A 25,726-nucleotide genomic window follows, 5' to 3' on the forward strand; every position below is an offset into this window, starting at 1 on the left:
ATGTCTAGCATCACAACGCAGTGGCGTAAGAAAACTTGAGTTACGCCACTGTCACAGGTAGTTGCACCTTGGACACATGACAGGGTCACGGTCCTCTGAGGGTGTATTCTTGGACGTCATTTAGGGTTGCCAGGGGTCACTCCTGCAAACCGTGGCTTGCCCCTTGCAACCCCTGGCACTGCCTTTGTGACCCCTATCTTCAGAGGTGGTGAAATCAGTGCCAGGAACACAGGGACAACTTGTCCTTATGGACATCTGTTGGGGCCCAACTCTCCTTGTTTTCTGTCAATATTTTTTTATACTAATAGTGATTAAGGTTACATTATTCACTAATAGAGTTATAAAAATAGCTCGAAAATTACTTTTCCTGACAATGTTATTAAACGTATGTTATCTGCATGCGTGCGGGAGTGCATGTGTCAGTGAATGTGTGCAGATAGGCAAGCAGAGTGTGTGTATGTGTGGATATGTGTGTGAAAGCAAAGTTCAAAGGGCATATGATGTCCCTTCTGCTACCCAGGGCATTTTTGGGTGAATTTTCATCCATGTGTGTAGTTCCCTTTTCCTCACGCCCGCATTTTTCAAGACATTAATAGACACGTCGACCCTGACGTACCTCCACCAGCCAGACAAGTGTGCATTCTAGTTTTTATTTTGTATACCGTTATCTTTCTATTTGCCAATGTTCTTGAGCTGTGGAACAAAGACAGCAAGTTGCACTGTCATGCAATTGCGACAATTCCTTCCAAGTATGATGGTGGCTGCTTCCCGATGGCATGAACAAAACAAAAAGAAACACTTACCTGCAGGCCGCCTACTGGCCAGCGGCGTTCTCTCCTCGGTCCTCTGCGTCCTCTCTTCCTTCTGCTTAACAGGAAGCAGGATTAGGAAGCACCCACCCTGGCTCCCTTGACCAATCACAATGCTGCAATGCAGCGTTATGAGTGGTCTGAGCGCCGTTATTCGGCACTCAGCCAGGGAATGGGAGCCAAGGGCATGTTCTCCATCCAGGTTGTAATGTAGCCTGGATGGAGAACATGCCAAGTGCGCATGAGTGCTTGGCTGGCCCAAGAGGGCCGCCCAAACTTTCATGCTCACTTGGAGTGGGCAAACCACTCCTTCCCTGCTCAGGGCAGCCCCGTCCCACTCACAAAGCTGAATGAGCAAGATTATTATAATTTTCTTCTCCTTTTTATGCAGTGCTGCAGCCGGTGGGGCAACGCTCCTCCGCCTTAGCGGGGGAGCCGCCACTGACTCTCATGCCAGCATGCACTGTGAATCCATGTTATGTTGTTGTAAACCTTAATAAAGAAATACTTGGGGGGGGGGGGAATGCCCATTAACGTCAGCAGTGTGTTTTCTTTAAAAGCTTACTTTCTTAAGATTCTTTTGTCTATATCCCAGATGAGGGGGAGGAGAAAGAATTAGCAGGGAGTGTAACCTAGTTCTCCGATATTATGGAGGCAGATGTCAATTCTGACACCTTGTAATGATGAAAATTTCCGTCCTTGGCTCACAGTTCCAAAGAAAATCCATGAAAATCCTGACGCAAGAGAAGGCCTGTATAGTTTGCAACACATTCTATGTGACACCCTTGACCCGGAGGACATTATACATCCTCGTTCTTCGGAGTGGAAAGCGTCCCTGAAAATGGAAGCATATCTGCAGAATAGACTGCGAAAGCCCTTCCCTAAATAACTCAGTACAGACTTCTGGCAGAATGCCCTCACTTTCGACAGGAGATGTTGTCACAACTCTGGCCATCGGTCCAAAATTGTCTGCCTTTTAGAAAATTTGTGAAGGACCCAAAGAAAGGTATCAGCAGATCCTGTAAAGGCTGCCATAATAGACTTTTACAACTTTCAAGGCCCCACGCCAAATCCCTTAATTTGCCCTTTATGGGAATAGAGCAAGGCACCTCCATTGTTCCATGGCAGGTTGTGCACAACATGCTATTTTCCTCCTATGGAACAGAAATTGTGCCGTATCCTCAGAATATCACTGTTCCATTCTTCTCAAGCTGGATCTAAATGATGTGATTTGCCAACCAACGAGGCTGGCCCATTTGCAGATGGGTTTTTATTGGTGACCCTTTTGTTGAGGAGGTGGCCCATTTCAAAATTATATTGATCTTCTCAGATAAAGCGGAAGCAGCCTTGAAAAAAAGTCTTCTAGCCTTGCCTTTTCTCCAAGGATGAGCAGGCAGAGGCCGGTCTGCCAGCCGCTATGCCTAGCAGGCTCCATCCTGTAGAGGAAACTTGAGACTCTGCTCATGGAATGACAATGAAAGGGGAAACACCTTCTTCCCTTCAAGAGCCTGGGGCCACAGAGATTGATTGCAGCACAGATGCTTTTACAGCTCTTCCATGAGCAGTATCTTTGAAGGTAAGTGTTGGACCCGGCCTCGTAGCATGGCTCTACTGGTCCCCGCACCACCTCACCTGGTACCTGCAGCCCCGAGCTCACGGCCTAACCGATCCTTTTCACCAGAACACACGCACCCGACCCGGACATCCTCGTCCATGGCCTCTCCCCCTTCGGCCACCCTGGGCCCGCGTGCCCACTTCATGCACCAAGATGGCCGCCCGGCCCCAGCGCGACCCGGGCCTAGAGGCGCCACTCCGGCTGGAGGACATCACGCTTCCAGAGGATGAGAGAGGGAGGAGCAGTTTCTGTCGCACCTCTGAACTCCCCTGGGACGATGGGTTTCGATCGGCCCTCCGGCCTCCCTGAGAGCTGGCTCCACGCCTGCTGGGTGTCTGGGACTCCTCCCGACCCGGCCCTGAAAAGATCACAAGACAATGGCAGGAAACCCCGACAAGCGACCCCCAGGTGACAAGACCCCTGCCTGCACAGACTCCGGACATCAAAGAGGGGTCGACCTATAACAAGGGGTGCTCTGGGACTGTCCGGCAGATTCAACGCTGGAACAACGAGAGCCTGCTGACGCAGTCGCGGCTCCTGGAACTTAGAACCACCTGAGCCCTGCTGAGTGACTTGCGGCTCCCTGAAGATCGTAAGACCTCCGAACTGTACCTGAGCCCTGCTGAGTGACTTGCGGCTCCCTGAAGATCGTAAGACCTCCGAACTCGAACCTGAGCCCTGCTGAGTGACTCGCGGCTCCCTGAAGATCGTAAGACCTCCGAACTTGTACCTGAGCCCTGCTGATTGACTCGCGGCTCCCCGAAGATCGTAAGACCTCCGAACTTGTGCTTGAGCCCTGCTGAGTGACTCGCGGCTCCCTGAAGATCGTAAGACCTCCGAACTAGTACCTGAGCCTGCTGAGTGACTCGCGGCTTCCACAGACTCCACCGGTCCCGCCGGACCCCACGACAACCAGCCTACCCCCCAGCTCGAGGATTGTGAGCTGTGCGCCGGGTACGTCCTTGCCTTGAACCTTTTTACCAGAGACTGTCCCGCTACCCCCTATCCCTTCCGAGACTCATTGAGCCCGTGCTCTCCTTGTACATATTTGCAGTGCTAACCTGTTTGATAAAGATTGATTCCTAAGGACACACGGTGTGGTGCTTCTGTGTCGTGGGGTGCCAGAAGTACGACCCTCGATACGAGATTTCTCCTCCTGAGGAGTCTCCCGCCAGTGCCCGTCTACGATACCTTGAGGGTGGGTCTCAGGGTAGTCAGGACCCCCTTTCCGGGCTCCTCTGAGGTCGCCGTCTAACATTGGTGGCAAGCGACGGGATTCGGGCCCATCACCGAGAGATCGTACCGTGAACGACGGACGCACTACCGACAAAGATGGCAGAAGGAAACGCCATGATCCCTGCAGAAACCAGCGCCAGCAGGGTGTTCCAGGTGGAACAACTAGAAGAATACACACACAAAGAACGAAAGCAATTCTGCAAAGAACTTAGAATCGCTACCACCGGTCTCAACACCAAGGAAGATTTGCAGAAAGCACTGAAAGCCTGGGTGGATGCCGGGGCCTCCCGCCCGGAAGACACGGGGGAGCGCCCCGACGAGGCCGAACCCCCCCAAGGCGGAAGCAGCACCAATCAGGTGCGAGGCATCGTACCAGACGGGGGCCTATCCCCGGAAGAACTCGCGGACAGAGAGAGAAGCCGCAATCACGAACTCGAGTTAGCTAAACTCAAAATCGAAGGCGAATTAAAGTTAGCGGAGAAAAAGCTAGCAGTAGAGCAAATGCGCGTGCAAGGCGAGCTAGAAGAGAAGAAGCTCCAACGGGAACACGAAGGAAGGAAGCTCCAACTAGAGCACGAACGCAGCTTGAAAGAAATCAAGCTCAAGGCCAGAAGCGAGGAAGGGAGGCCCCCGGGAAACCGAGAGGCGACCTCCCCAGCGGAGCAGAAGGTCCACATCCCCAAGGACGTGGTCAAGGAATATTATAAAAACGATGACATTCAACAATGGTTCAGGGCCTACGAGGTCGCCATGACCTCCCATCGGGTCCCGCAGAAGGACTGGGGGGCAGGGTTGTGGGGACGGTTTCTGAGCGAAGGAAGAGACACCCTGCTCGACCTACCCCTCTCTCTGCAGACCTCCTACAGCCACATGAAAGAGGCTCTACTCACAAGGTACGGTCTCACCCCCGAGATGTACCGTCAGCGATTCCGGGACTGCAGGAAAATCCCAGGCACCACCTGGGTGGAATATGTAAACTTTTTTAGTCGGGCCTTCGATGGGTGGGTCAAGGGCAGCAAAGTCACCACCCTTGAGGAACTCACCAACCTCCTGTTGTGGGAACACCTGGCTGCGAACTGCTTTGTGGAACTACGCCAGCATCTGCTTGACAGCAAACTCACCGATCCCAGGAAGCTGGCGGTGGAAGCAGACCGCTGGACCAACACCCGGGTCACCCGGGGCATGGTAGGAGAATACCCCCGAGCCAGTCAGGGACCACCCCGCCAGAGAGGAGGGGGGAACCAGGGAGGCCAGAGAGAGTCCCAGCCTAGCCCCCCAAAGACCCAACCTCCACCTTTCCCAGCGCCCCCCCCACCAGTAACCGGACCCCCCGGGAGACGGGGACACAGGGTAACCGTCACTTGTTTCCGTTGCCAGAAGCCCGGGCACTACGCCAATGACCCAGAATGCCCCATGGCCACCCAAAACACCCCTGCAAGACAGATAGCCAACATAGCTCTGGGGGAGGAGGTTGAGGAAACCGGGGAGTGGGAACCCGCAGCCATGGCCCTAGTATCCCTGGGAGATAGGGAGATGGTCCCTGGTAGCCTCCTGTCCTCCAACACGAAGAAATACGGGCAGCTCGTCAAGATCAATGGCCACCAAATAGAGGCCCTGCGGGACACCGGGGCCAGCATCACCGGTGTCCTCAGGCACTTAGTCCCCGAGGAGCAGATCCTCCCCAATGTCTTTTGCCCGGTAATTTCCGCAGAAAATAGAGAGAGTATGTGTCAGGTAGCTCTGGTGCCGTTTGAGTGGGGTGGAGTGATAGGTAAACTGAGGGTGGCCGTAAGAACCTCCCAGCCGGTCGACTGCCTCTTAGGGAACGACCTGGAGAGTTCTCCCTGGAAGCACGTCGAGCACAAGGCCCACTTAGAGATGATGGGGCTCCCCGAATGGGTGTGCGCCACCACCCGATCTATGTCAGCTCGACTTCCCTCCCTGGGAGAAGTCGAAGACGCCCCGACCGAAGAAGTCAGAGCAGTAACCACCGAGGGTCCTCCCGTCCCCCCATCGGAAGGGCCCGTCGCCAGCAACGAACCCTCCCTGTCCGACACCGCCCCGGTCCCCGAGTTGGGCGATCTACCCGAGTTAGCCCAATGGCGCCACGAGGGCGGGCCCACCCGGGAGGAGTTTTGCCGGGAGCAAGCCACTTGTCCTTCCCTGGTCGGACTACGGCGCCAGGCCGAGGGCCAAGCCGCAGGCGACCAAACTGGAACGCACCAAATTTATTGGGAGAATAACATTTTATACAGTGAGCAGAAGTCGGTGGAGCTGGGATCCGGATGGGTGCTGGTGGTACCCCTCCGCTTCCGAGACTTCCTCCTGGGCTTAGCCCACGACGTCCCCCTCGCCGGCCACCTGGGTCAAGACAAGACCTACAGCCGTCTCGTGACCCATTTTTACTGGCCTAGAATGAGAGCAGCTGTAGAGGCCCACTGCAAGTCCTGTCCCACGTGCCAAGCTAGTGGGAAGAGTGGGGAGAAGCGCAAGGCTCCCCTCCAACCCTTCCCGGTCGTCAGTACCCCCTTCGAACGAGTCGGGATCGACATCGTGGGGCCACTGGACCCCCCCACCTCCCAAGGTCACCGTTTCATCCTGGTCCTGGTGGATCACGCCACCCGATACCCTGAGGCGATCCCCCTACGCACCGTCACGGCCCCCGTAGTGGGCCGGGCCCTGATGGGGATCTTTTCCCGGGTAGGTTTTCCCCGCGAGGTCGTGAGCGATCGCGGCACTAATTTTATCTCGAAGTACATGACGTCCCTGTGGCAACAATGTGGAGTGTCCTACAAATTCACCACCCCGTACCATCCCCAAGGGAACGGCCTAGTAGAGAGGTTTAACAGGACTCTGAAAGGGATGATCACCGGCCTAGAAGAGCCCCTCCGGCGTAAGTGGGACGTCCTGCTCCCCTGCCTCTTGTTCGCTTACCGAGAGGTCCCCCAGAAGTCCCTAGGGTTCAGCCCGTTTGAGTTGCTCTATGGACACCCCGTCCGAGGTCCCCTCAGCTTGGTTAAGGAAGGGTGGGAGGCGGCACCCCAGACCACCCCACGAGATGTGTTCCACTATGTTCTGACCCTCCGGAACCAGACCAGGAAGTTCCGAGCACTGGCCGAGGCCAACCTAGAGACAAGCCAAGAAGAGATGAAGCGCTGGTACGACCAGAATGCCACTCTGGTCGAGTTCCAGCCGGGCCAACAAGTATGGGTCATGGCCCCGGTGAAGCCAGGCGCCCTCCAGGACAGGTGGACCGGGCCCTACAAAGTGATTGAGCGAAAGAGTCAAGTCACATACTTGGTGGACGTCCAGTCGCCTCGGGATCCCCTTCGGGTCCTTCACGTGAACCGCCTCAAGCCTCACTTCGTGCGGACAGACCTAAGCCTCATGCTGGCCACCGATGACGGGGCCGAAGATGAGTCCGATCCTCTCCCGGACCTCCTGTGTGTCAAGGAGCAGGATGGCTCCGTGGAGGGAGTGAACCTCTCCCCAGCTCTCACTGCCCAGCAACAAGAGGACTGCCGCCAGCTACTAGGACAATTTGCCGACCTCTTCTCCCTGACCCCCCGAGTCACCGACTGGTGTGTCCATGACGTGGACACCGGGGACAGCCCGCCGGTGAGACACCGAGCATACCGGGTCCCAGACCGGGTCCGGTCCTGCATTCAAGCTGAAGTCTCAAAGATGTTGACCATGGAGGTGATCGAGCCATCTGACAGTCCCTGGGCCAGCCCCGTGGTTCTGGTCCCGAAGGCAGCGGCCCCCGGTGTCGCCCCCGAGCTCCGGTTCTGTGTGGACTACCGGGGGCTCAATGACATCACCCGAGCCGATGCCCACCCCATTCCACGAGCCGACGAGCTCATTGACCGACTCGGGGCGGCCCGGTTCCTCAGCAACTTCGACCTCACCTGCGGATACTGGCAGATTGCGCTCACCGAGGGAGCCAAGGAGCGGTCCGCCTTCTCCACCCCAGATGAGCATTACCGCTTCCGCGTAATGCCCTTCGGAATGAAAAATGCCCCGGCCACCTTCCAGCGACTGGTGAATAGAGTCCTGGCCGGGCTGGAACAGTTCAGCGCAGCCTATCTAGACGACATCGCCGTTTTCAGTTCCGAATGGAGTGAGCATCTCCAGCACCTCCGGAGGGTGCTAACCGCCCTGCGCCAGGCAGGCCTCACCATAAAAGCCAGCAAGTGCCAACTTGGGCAAGGATCAGTAGTCTACCTGGGGCACCAGGTCGGGAGTGGCCAGGTCGCCCCTCTACAGCCGAAGATCGACGCCATCGTGGCCTGGGAACCCCCCACCACCCAAACGGAGGTCCGAGCCTTTCTGGGCCTCACTGGCTACTACCGAAGATTCATCAAGGGGTATGGCAGCCTTGTCGGCCCCCTCACAGAACTCACATCCAAAAAACAGCCAAAGAAGGTGCAGTGGACGACCGCCTGCCAGGAGGCATTCGATGCCCTAAAGAAGGCCATGTGCACGGCCCCCGTCCTCCAGGCTCCCGACTACTCCAGGGAGTTTGTAGTCCAAACCGATGCCTCCGAGCATGGCATTGGGGCCGTCCTGTCCCAGGTGAATGACCAAGGCCTAGACCAGCCCGTCGCCTTCCTCAGCCTGCGGCTATTGCCCAGAGAACAGCGATGGAGCACCATTGAGCGCGAAGCCTTTGCCGTGGTCTGGGCACTCAAGAAACTACGCCCCTACCTGTTCGGCACCCATTTCAAAGTCCAAACCGACCATCGGCCCTTGCGATGGCTCATGCAGATGCGGGGAGAAAACCCCAAGCTACTGCGGTGGTCAATCTCCCTCCAGGGGATGGATTTCACCGTAGAACATCGCCCTGGTACGGACCACGCCAACGCTGACGGCCTCTCCCGGTTCTTCCGCCTCAGCGAAGAGAACCCCCCAAGATGATGGGCAGTTCTCTCCGGCTTTCAGCTGGGGGGGACGCGTGTTGGACCGGGCCTCGTAGCATGGCTCTACTGGTCCCCGCACCACCTCACCTGGTACCTGCAGCCCCGAGCTCACGGCCTAACCGATCCTTTCCACCAGAACACACGCACCCGACCCGGACATCCTCGTCCATGGCCTCTCCCCCTTCGGCCACCCCGGGCCCGCATGCCCACTTCATGCACCAAGATGGCCGCCCGGCCCCAGCGCGACCCGGGCCTAGAGGCGCCACTCCGGCTGGAGGACATCACGCTTCCAGAGGATGAGAGAGGGAGGAGCAGTTTCTGTCGCACCTCTGAACTCCCCTGGGACGATGGGTTTCAATCGGCCCTCCGGCCTCCCTGAGAGCTGGCTCCACGCCTGCTGGGTGTCTGGGACTCCTCCCGACCCGGCCCTGAAAAGATCACAAGACAATGGCAGGAAACCCCGACAAGCGACCCCCAGGTGATAAGACCCCTGCCTGCACAGACTCCGGACATCAAAGAGGGGTCGACCTATAACAAGGGGTGCTCTGGGACTGTCCGGCAGATTCGACGCTGGAACAACGAGAGCCTGCTGACGCGGTCGCGGCTCCTGGAACTTGAACCACCTGAGCCCTGCTGAGTGACTCGCGGCTCCCTGAAGATCGTAAGACCTCCGAACTGTACCTGAGCCCTGCTGAGTGACTCGCGGCTCCCTGAAGATCGTAAGACCTCCGAACTCGAACCTGAGCCCTGCTGAGTGACTCGCGGCTCCCTGAAGATCGTAAGACCTCCGAACTTGTGCTTGAGCCCTGCTGAGTTACTCGCGGCTCCCTGAAGATCGTAAGAACTCCGAACTAGTACCTGAGCCTGCTGAGTGACTCGCGGCTTCCACAGACTCCACCGGTCCCGCCGGACCCCACGACAACCAGCCTACCCCCCAGCTCGAGGATTGTGAGCTGTGCGCCGGGTACGTCCTTGCCTTGAACCTTTTTACCAGAGACTGTCCCGCTACCCCCTATCCCTTCCGAGACTCATTGAGCCCGTGCTCTCCTTGTACATATTTGCAGTGCTAACCTGTTTGATAAAGATTGATTCCTAAGGACACACGGTGTGGTGTATCTGTGTCGTGGGGTGCCAGAAGTACGATCCTCGATACGAGATTTCTCCTCCTGAGGAGTCTCCCGCCAGTGCCCGGCTACGATACCTTGAGGGTGGGTCTCAGGGTAGTCAGGACCCCCTTTCCGGGCTCCTCTGAGGTCGCCGTCTAACAGTAAGCCATCTCCCTTCTTTATATCAATAACTCAGGTGAAACTTACTTTCTTCACATTTGGCAAAAAATCACAAGAGACGCATGGGTTCTCCAGACAGTCCAAGGATATCACCTAGAATTTTACACTATCCCTATTCGAACATCTCCTCCCACTCAATACATTTTCTCGGCTCAAAGACACATATAGAGCAGCGGTCTTCAACTATTTCCGTGATAAGAGCTACTTAAGGCCAATAAAAATTATCCTGAGCTACTAATATTAATAGTGTTCTAATAGTGAACATGTCAAACAAGATTTGTTGAATAACAAAATAACGAGAGCAAAACTATTGCAGGGTCAAAATATATTGGCAAAAATATTGAGAAGGTAGGTTCATATAGGTAAATATTGATTTTCTATTCTTAACTCCACCTGTATATATCACCCAGTGATGGTCACCACTGTTAAGGTATTGTTAGGTCTACATTTCCATGTAAAATAGCTTTTTTGGTTTCCCAATAACACTGGCGCCAGTTGGTGCATATTCACAAAACCTTCCAAAAAAGTGCTATTCTTTGCCTAGATTATTCATGGAAAGTTTTGTGGTGATTTGTCAAGCAGGGGCCTAAAACCCCAAATCCCCATGCATATTCTACAGAATTTTTCAGAACGCAATGATGCAAAAACTGCTGAACTGAATTACTGAAATTTGGCAGGAAGCTGGACCTTTGTCCAGAAAGCGTGATTTTTGTAATTTGGTGTAAATCCGTTCAGCAGTTTTAAAGAAAGAAAGGATCAAAAATACTTTTATATCTGGACAGTTCAGTTTGAGGACCTCTAGAACAAGTCCCTCGAGCCCAGTTAAAAAAATAGAGCATTCTGATTGGCCAAGGAGGCTTTTTCCCTTAGGCCATATCGCCCCCACTGGAGAAAGGTGATCCTATTGGCTGACTCCAACATTAGAGAAAATGTTGCAGGCAGAAATTACAGGACTCAGGGACTTAGGGATAGATGTACATAGATTTGGCTTTGCCATTACAAACAGAGAATTTTTGTGATTCGCTATTTGGGGGTCACAAACAGCCATGTACTAATTTGTCTGACACATTTTACGATTCCCAGTTGCTCACCAATAGACCTTCCTCATTAATATTCATGAGGTAGGTCTGGATTTGCGACCTATTGGTATCGCTAAAATTACAGGGGAAGAGGTCTGCTGGGGTCAGCAGACCACGACGTCTGTGATTGCTTTTCAATAAATTCAATTATTTTTTAAATACAGCCCATTTTCCTTAAAGGAAAACGTGATGTGTTTAAAAAATAAATATAAAAAGTTTTCTTTTCATTTTTCAAGAGTAGACCGTGGTCCATGGGACCACTGCCTGCTCTTATGAAATGTTTTCACCAGCATTCACAAGGGGAATAGGGTCCCTTGCTGACACCTTCCCATTTGCGAATGGGTTACCACCGACTCGGAGTTGGTGGTAAAATGCGAATGTTTTGTGACCATATTTCGGTCGCAAAACATTCACACATACCACTGCGAGTCAGTATTAGGAAGCGACGCCCTTAACAAGCCTCCTTCTAATACCGAATCACAAACCCCATTTGCGATTCAATAATAGCTTACCTAATCGCAAATACGGCTTGGTACATGTAAAAAAAACATTTTTTAATTCACAAACGGCGTGAATATGCAAATTGGGCCATTTGCAACTGAAAATTTGCTTTGTACATCTGGCCTCAAGTCCCCTCTCCTGAGTTTAAACATCAAAAAATATATTAAAAAAACAAGGTAGGGACACCCTTTCTCCCTAGCATGGGCCCAAAATTAAAAACAAATTGAAAGTTGCGATCCCGCAGGAGTACCGCTGGAATCCTGCGTGATCACAGCATTTCAATTATTAGACCCCAGGGGTGGGCCAGGGCTTGGCATCTTTATCCAGTAATTCGAGGGAAGGGAGCGTGAGTGGTGCCCCAGCCACATCTGGCTCAGGGTATCCCATTTCTGGGGGCCGATTCCACAATACAGGGGGAGGGGGCATGTGGCCCCCTCCCCAAGCCACCATTAGACCCCAGGAACCTCGTCTCTGGAGCTGATTTCTTTACAAAAGGGGAGGCCTGTCTGGGGCACCCATCCCCAAGCCTCTCTTGGGCCCCTGAGACCCTTTTATTGAGGGCCAAAAATCTACAAAGTGGGGAGAGGGACCACATGCCCCCCCCCCCCCCCCCAGGCCTGTATCGGCCCGGGCACCCTGCCCTTTGGGCCCAATACTGAACACTGTCCTGGGGAGCCCGCCCCCGGGATCCTATGGTTTCCTGCCTAGGGGAATGCAGGCATACCTTGCCCGCACTCCTCTGGGCAGGGAACTTAACTTTGCTCCCTCCCAGCGGTAGCAGGTAAGGTGCTAGCTCCCACCAGCAACCAGTATGGTGCAAGCTAGGGGGTGGGCTGGGGTCACTGGCACCTTGTGACCCCCTGCACAGCACTTAACACAGTGTTTTGTGGGTGCAGTAGGTGGGCATCGGGGCACCCTTCAGAGGCCCCAAAGGATGGGTTTCTTAGAGCAGTAAAAAGTCAGGGAGGGGGCTGCATGCCCCCTTCCCTTATTTAAAAAAGGCCTCAGGGGTTGGGGTACCCAAGGCCTTTATTGGCTTTGGGAAGGGTGTGGCGCACACCCTCCCCTTAATTAAAAACAATCCCTGGGGAATGGGGTTGCCGGCGCACCTAGTGGCTTGGAGGGGGCATGCACTCCCCTCTTAATAGAAAAATACATCCCAGGGTATCGGGTCCCTGGGACCGATAGTGGCTTGCGAAGGGGGTTACTTGCCCCCCTCCCCTTATTAAAGAAATATGGCCCCGGGGGACAGGATCCTCCTGGCCTGCAAAGGCTCAGAAAGGGGGGCCATGCACCCCTATCGCCTTACAAAAAAATAGGATACAGGTGTCCCGGTAAGCACCAGAACACCCAATATACATTTTATTTTTACAAAAAGTGAATAATATATAAGCGGTAGGAGCAGCTCGTTTGAGCACCCCATAATGCCCTAGGGCAGAATAATAAAACAATATTGTTGTGCTTATGGTGCCACTAGAAGCAGCAGGGGCACCACAAAGTATGTTTGTTATGTTGTTGGGTGTTGCAGGAAGTGAAGCAACCCCCAGCAACATTATAAAAGAAATAAACAACAGCATTTTGCTTGGGTCATTAAAACCATGGCTCCAGCAGAATACATACAAATTCCTAGCATTGCCCATCAGGCTCTCATAAGCTCCATGGTTTTTACCCAGCTCCTCAAGCCAGTCATGGAGTTTTTGAGAGCTACTGGTCATTGTCTTTTCATCTACCTAGATCACCTGCTTCTCATGTCTTCAGACCAACAACTTCAGAAAGAACAGTTAGATCTGACTACCTCTCTTTTAAAGAATTTGCGTTTTGCGTTTTGGCCTGACTACCCCAGATCATATCTTATCTCACCCAGAGAAATGTCCTTTCTGGGCTTCACTATAGACTCCAGGCCATATTTATGAGCTTTGTTTGCAAAGGGCAGAGCAGCAAATCACTTTGCTGCGCTCAGTCCAAGGGAATGGGCAGGAATGCCCCACATTAATCTAATAAGGCACATTCCTGTACTTTTCCTTTGCCCTAGCACAGTTTTGGCAGCCTAGCGCCAACGCAGGCACCTTTGCACCATGGTGCAAGGGTGCCAGAGTTGTAGGCAAGATTGTTTTTGTGCTAGAATGGACACTTTCCTGCACAAAAACAATCCTGAGAGGGTTTTTCCTCTTTTTGTGTGTGCTGCAAAATACCGCACACATGGAAAGGGAAAAAAACAAGGACAAATATTTCTCCTCGTTACGCATCCTCTGGGAAGGAAATCTTTTTGACTCATTCCCAGGTTGATAGGGTTTTGTAATTCTGGGAATGTGTCAATATCCAAGGGAGTTATGTGGGAAAACCAAAGCAACACCCATGGAATGCCTACCTAGGGCAGTGTAATGCAATGCAGCAATTTGTTTTCCTTTATTCACTCAATATTTTTGGAGCCACTCAAAACTACGCAAAGTGGCTTTGCATGACTGCAAAAATATGACTTAAGGTTTGCGTCACTCTTGTACGATGTTGCATTGTACAAGAGTGACGCAAAGTGGGTCCTAAAGATGGCCCTCCATCTCTACTACTCTAGCTCTGCCTGTTGATAAAATCTGAGCTATAAACAAAGAATATCACAACATCGTTTGGAAGGAATCCCTCACTCTCCGCTGGCTTGCTGAATTAGTAGGTCCCCTAGCCTCATTCATCCAAGCGGTCATCCCAGGCCCACATTACTATTGGGCCTTCCAAAGGCTCGAGCTACGTCATTTACAGAAGGGTCTCTCTTACTCTGATCAAGTCCATTTGAACACAGAAGTCCGTCTAGAACTTCAGTGTTGGTTACATCACCTGGTTGCTTGGAACAGGAGGGCCGTTTTTGGCCTTGCTCTGGACACAGTGATGGAGTCAGAACCGAGACAGCTCAGCTGGGACATGAGATGCAGTGACTTGTCAACAGGAGGCAGATAGTTCAGAGACAAACTCAACCTTCACATCAATGGTCTCAAACTGTTAGCAGGATCATTTGCAATCGTCGAATTTTTCTCCCTCAGCGGGCTCGTTGCTGTATCCATTTAAAAATGGACAATTTCTCAAAAGTACAACATGTTAACCGTCTTGATGAAAAGAAGTCCTACCTTCTAGTGTAGATTTCCAAGAAGTTTTGCCTCTATTTTCTGATTCACAACATTTCTCTAATGGCCATTCATCTCTAAGGCAAACAGAATTTTGTGGTGGACTAAAACTCCTGCTTCATAAGGGATTCTCTATCGAATGGAGACTGAATTCATCTTTTCTCTCCAAGAGAATCCTCAAATGGGGTCCTTCTCATTTGGACCTCTTTGAACCTCGACTATCTTTCCAGTTATCCTTGTTCTACAGCTGGAGGCTGAAGATAGGATTCTCTGGCAGTGGGTACCGGTTCATTTTTCCAGAGAAGGGGGGACTAAACTATGATTTCCCCCCCTTTTCCATGATTCTGGGTGTAATCTTTATGGTCAGAACACTATTGGCAGAACTAGTCTTGATCTCTCCATTGTGGAGAACACAGAGTTGGTTATCTCTTCTCCTAGAGTTATCATGCAAACCTCCCACCCTTTTTCCCCATCTTACAGATCTGCTCCTGGTCCCTCTGGGCCAAAATTACCATCTGGTCATTCATCACCAACTACGGTTGGTAGCGTGGAGACTTCCTGGAGACGATAACTCGCTCCTATCTAGGAAACTTCATTCTACCAAGCTTGTTTTGCTTCTGTGCTTATTTTCATTTAGGCAGGTTTCACATGTTCGAGCATTAGATCTGCCAGGTAGGTATTTTACTCCACAAGGAGCCTCCTCTGTACCTTCCAAAAGAACAAAATCTGTACCTTCCAAAATAACTAATTCTGCCACACAGGTTATGTGTAGGTAACTGCTTTTGCCATTAAGAAAGTTTCACCTAGCTCTTGAGATCTTCTCCATCAAGACAATTATTGATTTCTCCATGGTCCTGTCTCTTGCCCAACACTTGCCCTCTGCATTAAATAGATTTCGACAAAAGCAGATATTGACACCACTATGTTTGGTGCACACTCGGTTAGAGGAGCAATGGCCTCAAAGTCTTTCAATGTAGGTGTTTCACCAGAGAACATTATCTGCATGGCAGACTGGTTCTTGGAGTCAAAGTTTAAGGAGTTCTATTACAAGCCAGTAAGTAATGTATTTTCCATGATTGTTGATAAGCTTTGAACCCACTTAATCTGAAGCTTACAGTCCTGATATAGAATCTAAACGTTTAAAGCATTCATGAACAAACATTTTTAATTCTATTAAGGACATGAAAGCTATGGTTATTCCACCCAAGATGCTACAACTGTTGTATTCTTTATAATTTTAACTGCCTGTTTGGCACTCCAAGATTTCTGAATTAGCACTATGTTATTGCATGGCTATGCAATTTTTTGTTTTCTGCAGTTTCAGAGCAGACATAGGAGCAATTCCCTCATACTCTGGATGTCTACCTCGCAGCAAGAAGAGGAAGTGTACATAAGAATACGATTCTTTATGTGAATGCCAACCTTATAATTGGAGGATGGTTCTTACTATTGATGAGACTTATAGTTTTGTTTCTTTGAGTTTTCGCTATTGTAATTTGTGACATACTATACCCTTCCTTATTTCTGTGTCCTAAATAAAAGTGAAAATTCTTGTTCACGATTAATCTAAAATTTTCAATTGACCATGCTTTTGTTGCCTCTAGTTTAGCACCCTCCTAGGCAATTCATGAAGGCGCTTCGCTACCATGACTCAGTGCATCTTCTACTAAGTGCAGCCAGAGATGTCCTAAACCCCCTTGAAGCACCATCTGCTCCCATTTCATGCTCAACTGTATACGGACTGAACTTTCACAGTTAAGTGGAAAACAAGTAGTTACAGTGAAGATTTCTACCATTAGACTTTATCACTTTTTGGAAGTTGAAAACATCCAGCAGGACCAAGCAGTAGCGGACGAGGGCTCCACGAGGCTGGATGCCTTTGGTGAGAGATCCCACAGAACAGGATTTGCTGTTGTGGAGAAAAAACATAGCAGGAGCTACCCCAAAAGGCAGGTCAACTGGCAACGCACAATGGTCAAATCAGTTGGCAAGCAGGTCCCTGTCATCTTCCGCTTTTTCTGTCCCTTTTTGCTGGCTTTTGTCCCATGTTTTAGGGTTAGGCAGGAGCAGCACTTCAAACACCACTTCCAAGTGTCCAGGACTTGTGGGACACCACTATGGGGGTTAGGATTCACTCCAGGCAGAGGCCAGGTGCAGGTTTCAAGGCTTCTGGACTGTGGTAAGTCCCTGTAGCTAACACAGGATTCCAGCCAACTCTGTTGGTCCTTGATTCAAGGAGCAGGTCCAGTTGTCCTTCAGTCATCAGGGCAGCAAGGCAGTACCTCCTGCAGCAGGGTAGCAGTGGAGTCCTCCTTGCAACTGGGCAACAAACAGCCCTTCGGAATCTCCCATAAGTCTAGGAATGTACTGAAAAGGTAGTTCCAGAGGTCCAATATTTATACCTGGTACTAGCCTTTGAATTGTAGGTGACATCCTGGCTACCCGAATATGGTTCTGGAATGTACCTGCCTTCCCCTGCTTGATGTAGTCTGGGGTGAGAATAGACTGGCATCAAGTTCCTTTATGAGTGCGATGTACTCAGTCTTTAGAAATGTAAGTGAAGAAAGAAACAGCTCTGCCCCACCCATCCTGGCAGGGTAGCCCACCCTGCCAACATCTAGTCCCTCTTTCTCACTGTCTGAGAGGAAAACACAAAGACCAACTGCCAAGCTATTTACAGCCATGTAAGCTAGAACACAGGCTTCAGGCACCAAATGGCTGAGAGAAGAAAATGCCAACTTTCCAAAAGTAGCATTTTCAGAATTGTGTCGTAGAATCTGACTTTTTCATTAAAGAGGGTTTTAAATTACAATTCATTAAGTTAAAACTTGACATTCCTATCTGTTTCCCAAAAAAAGTTAGCTCTCATTAAATGTAATAATGTAACCCAATGTTATCCATTAGAAGAGATAGGCCTTACAGTAGGGAAAAACGAATGTATAACTTGTTCACTGCTAGGAAATGTAAAACTTAAAAACACTCCTCCAACGTTTTAAATACACTGCACCCTGTCTTATGGGCTATTTAGGGCCTATCTTATGGGTGGTTTACATGTATTAAAAAGGATGATTTTGGCATGGCAAAAGGTTTATTTTGCCAATTTTGAAATGGCAATTTGAAACTGCACTACAGGCTGCAATGGCAGGCCTGAGATATATATTAGAGTGCACTTTAGTGGGTGGCGCAACTAGTGCTGCAGGCCCACAATAGCATTTAATTTATAAGTCCTAGGTACATGTAGTAGCACTTTACTAGGGATGTACAAGTAAATTAAATATGCCAGTCAGGTGTAGGCCAATTTTACCTATGGTGCAAGGGTGCCTGCGTTGGCGCTAGGCAGCTAAGATTAGCGCCAGCGCAGGAGGAAACGCAGGGCTGCACCATATTCTTGTAAATATGGTGCAGCCTTGTGTTTCTGAAGTGGCGGAGTGAGGGGTTAAGCCATGACGGCTAACGCCTCACTCCGCCACTTCTTTGTGCGTATGCCCCTCAGTTTTGGAGGCACAGAGAGCACTACCTTGTTTGTTCCTGGAAGCAGGGAAGTCAATTTGAAATGTCTTCGTGGCTTCCAAACCCTGGATTGAGCCAAATCAAATTTGCAATGTCATCCACAAACACTTGAAAGAAAAGGTAGTGTTGATTAATGATGTCATTCTGAGAACACATGTAAACACTTACGGGCTCATGGACAACATTTTTGAGTAAGTAATCTAAACTTAGATGTCCAAAAAAGTGAACGGCAGATGTGAATTCACAGATTCTAATCTTCAGAATCAGGGGGATACGTTCACATTTACACTTGCAGCTGAACCTAAACAGATCAGACAATCTACTTAATATGGTGGTTTATTCATAGCAACAGGTTTACTCGTAGGAGAATTGGCCTGGGCGGGTGACTCTGCAAAGTGCAGTGAACAATCACTAAAGAATATTTCCAGAGTTTCAAATGAAACGCCTCTGCCCAGGAAAAAAATGTGCCTCCGGAAATGTAACACATAAAGTGTGGAAATGCAACCAGGCCACCATGCAGACAATCCCTAGGAATATGGATTATGGGATAGGGCCATGCATGGACGTCTACACAAGTGTCATATTTGTGATTCAGGGAGCAAATTTACAAGCCCCTTGCGCCATTTTTGCGTCACTTTTCCCATGTTAAAAGTGACGCAAAAGTGGCGCAAGGGGCTTGTAAATCTGTCCCAGGAATCTACTCAAAATTGTTGGTGAAATTCAAAGCTGAAAGCTGATTGTGAATCCAGCAGAATGTGGCGTGGGGGAAAGTGTTGCCCATTGGGGGATCTCTGTGATGGTCTCTGTTATGATCTCTGTAGAAAGACACCTGGAGCCAGGAGGTATTCTTAAGCCATCTTTATTCAGTCTCCAGTTCAGGTTACATCTGTCTCTACTCCAGCCAGCCTAGTGTGGTACCAGCCCCACCAGGAGCAGCCTCCCTAGCCGCTCAGCCCATCTTCAACTGCCAACACTCATCCACTCAGACACCCTGGCATTCCATGCATCACAGGCACACCAACATTCAATGACCATCTCACGCTCTGGCTGAGCAGCTAGTGGCAGCAGGACTGGACTACATGTTATTCAATTAAGTAGGATATAACATTATCCCTTTTTCTTCAACGAAAACAAACATGCAAGTGATAAAACATCAAGGAAGAACTAGCCACAAGAAAAAAATGAATAATGGTACAAGTCCCACGGATGCAAACATAAAATTAAAACATCGCAGGAGAAAGAACCATTATACAAAGAACGGATAAGATAAAAACATTTGATAAACAATATCTCCCATCCCTCCCTTAAAGAATTAAAAAAACATTTTAAAGCAAGAATAACATTACCCGAAATACATTTGAAGCATTTTGCATTAAACACTGTGACGTAATGCACTACAACGGAAAGGGTACAAGACCCCACACAACTAATGCCCAAAGTCACAACCTAGAGTAGCACTAAAGATAGCATACCCTACTACTACAATCCCAAAAGAAAGGGAAACAAACAAGTATAAGGATCGTCACCCATAACAACTCCCGTGAAGGGATGTACATTAGTACTGCGCAACTATCTATGGACTAAGCCATAACCCTACCCTGTGTGAGGGTTAACCTAGGTACTACAAACCCCTTATAGAGGTTACAAACGAGCTCTAGACCCCCTTGTGGAGGTTACGTACCCCATATGGGAGTAACAAACATAACTAGTCAAAGGGCTGTTACCCAAAACCTTCCCTCGTGTATGGGAACAATGTGACGACCACCCACAGGAAAATCACTGTTAAATAGAAGACCCATCCTCAAACTATACACCTGTGGCATCACGACTTTTTCCTGTTACAATACTAACACATAAAACCATTCAGTTAACTGTAGAACAGTAGTACACTGTGCCCCTCGCCGGTGAGCGATATCTCACCCGAGTTGTAATAGGTCTGGACTTTCCCTGCAAAAAACTTCACCATCAAACTAGAACGCTCCGACATACATGAAACGGAGGACTACACTTTGAAGTTGTCCAGACAGCAACATAATGACTTGTTACAACACTGTATACAAGAATAGAAATAGTAAAACTACACACTGTAGCCTAAACTACTTGAGCATGTTATCTATTCCAAAAACAAAATACTACAAATTCCAAAGCACAGACTCTAAATAGTCTTTTCAGAATACAGTCTTGCAGAGCTTCTTGTGCCTCTTGTCCCTTATACCCTGAACATGCCAAAGTCACAACTGGAAGCCGCCACCCAAACCTTACCTCCACATACAATACCAAAACAAGGCTCAACGGGGACTATCGTAGCACTTATGTTGACCGCTTGCCTAACGAAGTAACATCTGTTGTTACGAGTCTCCGGCGTCTACAGGGTGCTATTTACCAAAAAAAAACTCGACACGATGAAGAAGTAGAAGTTATGCAGACACCGCGTTGTCCCTGACCCTCATGCCGACTTGCAGAAAACTTTATTCTCACAGAGGACGAACACCGTGGTTGGCAGAAGGAAGATCTGTGGACAAAAACATTACTAGAAACCGGAACCTCCAATGGGAAGAGACAAAAGCGACCGCCAACCTCAAAATGGCGGCACGCTGTCTACGTCGCTGCAGAGTGGCTCACGGTAGGTGTATGCACCAAATCGCTCCTGTGGAATGGCCCAACGTCACAGAGAAACTCACGCAGAAGTACGCAGCGTGGAGGAAACATCCAAGGCACCCAGGTAAGCGTCCACGCGCTGATTGTAGCGCGCACCTCAGCTTTTGAATTTTCAAAGATAGCTGACAAACTGACACTAGTGAAACGCTGCCAGTAACGATAGAAAAACAAATGAAATGCTCACCACAAAAACGCCAAAAAGTGTTCATTCAGGCAATTGCCTCCATACCCTGCCGCATAACATGTAGAAAAGGGCCAAGTGAATAAATAAATCGGTACTCCAACTCGACTTCAGCTCTGAAGATGCCAACAGTAGTAGAGCGTCGAGTATGAACCGCAGAGTCGTGTATAAACACGATGATCTCCCAACCTGTGCACCAGCAGTAACACGTTGCAAATCCTGGGCTTGCGTGGGTCTCCGCTCTAATGAAGACCAAAACAAACGTGCAGTCACCCAGAGTGCCACATACACCGAGTAAGCACCTCGCCTCTAGCTGCTGCACATTAGCACGTAGTTTCAAGTAGAGATAGTCACTTAGATTGAAGTACACTTCACTTGACAAGATTGTATGTCCTGTCAGACATCTTACATTCACCATATGTGGAACTACTGCTGGAGTCACTGTGGTGTTGGGGGCACTATAAATCGTTGTAACTGTCAATAAAGCACTTTTTTCCAAAATATTCTCCATCTGTGCAACCACTGCACACTTTGCGTTCTTACAACTCCATGATGAAATATCCTAAATTGACTTTTTCTTCTTTCTGTGGCTGGAACACCATGTGTTGTAGTGGTTTGACAACTCCTCCAACTCACTGTAATCCCTTTGTGGCTAACATTGTGGCTGGAACACCAGATGCGGCTGTAGCTTAGCTACTCCTCCAACTCACTGTAGTCCTTTAGATGTTTCTAGTATTACCAGGCTGTAGTGTCCTTTTGTGATGACATGACACTTCTCTGTGGGCTGTCCAATGGAAAGGACACTGGTGGGGCTGGCGCTGGCTTTCCTGGGAATTCTTTCTTTGTAGATGTAGTTGCTTGTAGGATCTCTTAGTTTCTCCTTTATTTCCTTTATAGTTCCTTTGTTTCAGTGGTTCACCAAGAGTCTCTAGGGTCCAAGTCCGCTCGTCGCCAAAATAAAAGTTATGATCTCTGTAGAAAGACACCTGGAGCCAGGAGGTATTCTTAAGCCATCTTTATTCAGTCTCCAGTTCAGGTTACATCTGTCTCTACTCCAGCCAGCCTAGTGTGGTACCAGCCCCACCAGGAGCAGCCTCCCTAGCCGCTCAGCCCATCTTCAACTGCCAACACTCATCCACTCAGACACCCTGGCATTCCATGCATCACAGGCACACCAACATTCAATGACCATCTCACGCTCTGGCTGAGCAGCTAGTGGCAGCAGGACTGGACTACATGTTATTCAATTAAGTAGGATATAACAGTCTCCCATGTAATTGTTGGGATCAGCTGTCACTTTGCTGAAAGTGGCCCTGCAGGTGGGATGTGATCCATGCTGGCTCTCTGATGCCAGATCATACCAAGGCCTATTTTAGAACCACATCGTGCCCTAAGGTCGCACTTCTTGGAGGTCGGAGACTATGAAGGCTGCCAGTAAATGTTGATAAGGAACCTCATTACTTCCTTCATAGCCTCTGTTAGGCTGGACTCTGTTCCCCAGGGATGTCTCATTTAGGATGATGGCCAAGCAGCAGGGGCCATTGGCATCATTTAGTCCTGTGGATTATAAACAGCATCTGAGTAGCTCAGTTAGAGCACCATTAAGCCACTTGCTAGAGCCAGACATCTGAGGAAAAGCCTGGATGCACAGTAGAAAACTGTTTGTGCTTCCAGAAAAACGAACTAATAGATGGTACCCATCATTATATTGTGCTTGAGAAATAGCATATTTTTAAATCCAGCAGCATGCCCATCGTATGCGCCATGACCAGTCTGTCTGTGTCATCAAACATACAATGCAAGTCAAACATCAGCAGAGTCATGGAGTCTGACATTGCTTATCGAACATGCTGATATAAGTATCCACCCGTAAAAGAAAAGAGACACTCGGGAAACCTCGTGGAAGTCTGCAATATTTTAATGCAAAATTATCTGGCATCAAAAATATTCTAATTGCATTTTCCCATTTAAACAGCCCAGCCGTCTGTTCAGCTGGAACATGTAATATCTATATATTTTCATGCCATCTTCATACAATTGTTCTCAATGCAGTTAATGAGGACAGGGTACGTGCTCAAACATAAATTCCAGTTAGACACTAACGAGCAGGTACCATGGTACAAATATGGGAAGACCTTGGAGTAAAGATGTACCAAGTTTTGGTAAAATGCAGACCATTAAATCTGTAGTTCTTGCTCTGTTGAGCCAACTTTAGAACGAAGCTACACTTACTTGAGAAGTTCAATGTACAACACAGAATAACAAGATCGCAGTGCATTTAAAATATGTGTAAATGTGCAGTATTGCTAATAATCAAGCAGTTATGTAAGAAGGTATGAAAAACAAATTTACAAATGCTCTTACCAACAGTTGGATCTACAGAAAATGTTGTTTTCACACCCTGTATGAGTATTCCACCTACATAACCCAGGGTTTCTGAAAAACATTTCTGAAGTTCATGACGTCCACATACCACCCACACTCAGTAGCAATCTAAGACTGAGACGTAGCCTTGACGTTACATTCCACAATCCCTACATAAATAAATATACCAGGTTTATCCATAATGTGCCATCTGGCTACCCATATATACACAAGCACTGCTCAAATATTTCATAGTGTTGACAACAACAGTTGGGTGATGCTCAATATATTATGGTACTGCCTGCATTATTCGTATGCAGTGGCTTTACTGGTGGCGATTGCTCTAAACCTCAAATTAACTTACATTGGCAGAGAATGCCTGACTCTCAGTTCTTGTTTGAGTCTCATTAAAGCAGGCCTACTGGAATTATGCGATTCTGTGGCATTTCCCACATAACTAAGGATCTGCTACATTTGCGACATAATCCAATAGCTGATGCATAATTTGCAGATTTTGCTTCCCAAAAAATGTTTTCATTCAAGCTCAAATGGATTAAAAGTTCTCAACAATGTAACCAACGTGTTGGCTATGAAGGGCCGTGCAGTGGCCCTTCACAAAAGTTGACTGCACAACTTTCATCTTTCAATTGCCTTGTGATGGATTTGAGTGTTTATTTATTACTTATGAGGTGCAACCTCTGCCCAGGCAGTGTTAACGTATGTAAAAAGACCACTGTAAGAAAGTGGCTCTGTATATACTGTCCACAGTCCTCAGAGGTTATGTTATCCTATGGAGGAAAACCAAGTTATCGGAAAATCACAGTTGTAATTACTTTTTAGGGTCAGTGCTGGGCACCAAGATCCAGCACTGGGATCTCTCCTGGTAACAGGTGAGTAATTTCGTTTTCGTTGATCGGATGATTTTTGGTGAATATTTCAAAGTTTCAAAACTCGACACTTAGAAGAATTTCCAACTGAAAACCAGCCAATGTTACCCTTTGGAGAAAATGTAAGTTATCGGCTTTCAGGTAAGTACTTGACTGGCAGAGTTAAGGTTCTGAGGTAAGACTCAGGGGTCTCCCAGGGTCAGGTAGGTACAGTTGTTACACCCTCAGCGGCATAGGGGCAGCCGGGTGCAGAAAGTAGGCGCAATGTTAGCCTAAGGCGGGTAGGGGGCCTTTGTTTGGTGGCTGCTAGGAGGCAAGCCACGCGGCTGTGGGAGCCAAGCTTCTGGTCACTTGCTCTGGGCAAGTGGGTAAGTAGAATAGAATGGATGCTGCACTCCCAGCGACACTGGGGCGGCTGGGTGCAGGGTGATTTTGAGCCGTCATGCGCTCAATGGATTTCAATGGGAAAGCTGCGAGACGAACAAAGGCTTCAGGCTCGGGCACGGAGATTCTTCAGGTGCGACCACCACTTCGAGAGGTAAGTTGGGAAGCTGTAGGTTGGGTAGACACCCAGGAGTTGGGCACAGGGGGCCGTGGCGTGCCGGGTGCAGGGGTGTCTTTTGGTGTCGGGAAATCTTACCCTCTGCTGGTCGCGGTGGAGGGGTCCCTGGTGTTGAGGCTGCAGGCATTGTTTGGAGCATCGAGGAGGGTCCTTGGGAGCTGGATTCTTAGTCACAGTCACTGGGGGGACGTCCTCGTGGTCTTTGTCCACTCAGGCACAGGCCAGGATTGGCGGGTGCAGAGTGTGCTGGATTTGCTGGATTTGCAGGTCCTGGCAGGCACCAGGGGTTGTTCCTGTTTGAGCAGAACCACTGCTCGTGGGAGTCCCAGTCTTTAGATGAGCAAGGCAGTCAGGTCTCTGGGGTTTTTGAGGTTGCTGACCACTGGAGGCGCCAGAGTTTAGCAGGAGCAGGTTTGAGGGACGACAGGCCGGTGATGAGGGGGCCAAATCAGTTGGTGTTGTCCTCTTGCTAGCAGCTGCACGGCTGGTCTTCTTTCTTGTTGTTCCTCTTGTAGTTCAGGGTGCCCCTAAATACTAAATTTAGGGGCGTTTACGGGTAGGTAGAGGTCAGGGACCGATGGGTCCCTTCCCTGGGGTGGGTACAACCCCTATCCTGCCACCCTCCAGTGGGGGGGCAGGAGCCTAGTCCTGATTGGGTAGTGATCCCCATCCTCAAGATGGCGGGAGCCCGGAGTTGTACTTCACCTCACCTCCCCCACTTGAGGGGTGGGGTTGGCAGAGGCTGGCACACCCCCTTTCCTCACTTAGGTTTTCCCGTGGATCTTCCCACCAGAGTGGGGATCAGAACCGGTGGAGGCCAGTTGCTGAGTAGAGCAAGTGGTCTGGAGAAGCTCACAAAGGAGGCATGCCTTTGAAGCTTCCCCTGCCCATCCTGGGGGAGGAGGCCTAGCACCTCGCCCCAGGCTGTACATTGTTGCAGGCCCACGAGAGCGAATGGCTCTCGACTCAGGGGTCCAGAAACATGTCTGCTGTGGGGAAGCCTAGGCAG

This window comes from Triturus cristatus, chromosome 7, assembly GCF_964204655.1.
Source record: "Triturus cristatus chromosome 7, aTriCri1.1, whole genome shotgun sequence".
In the NCBI taxonomy this organism is placed as follows: domain Eukaryota; kingdom Metazoa; phylum Chordata; class Amphibia; order Caudata; family Salamandridae; genus Triturus; species Triturus cristatus.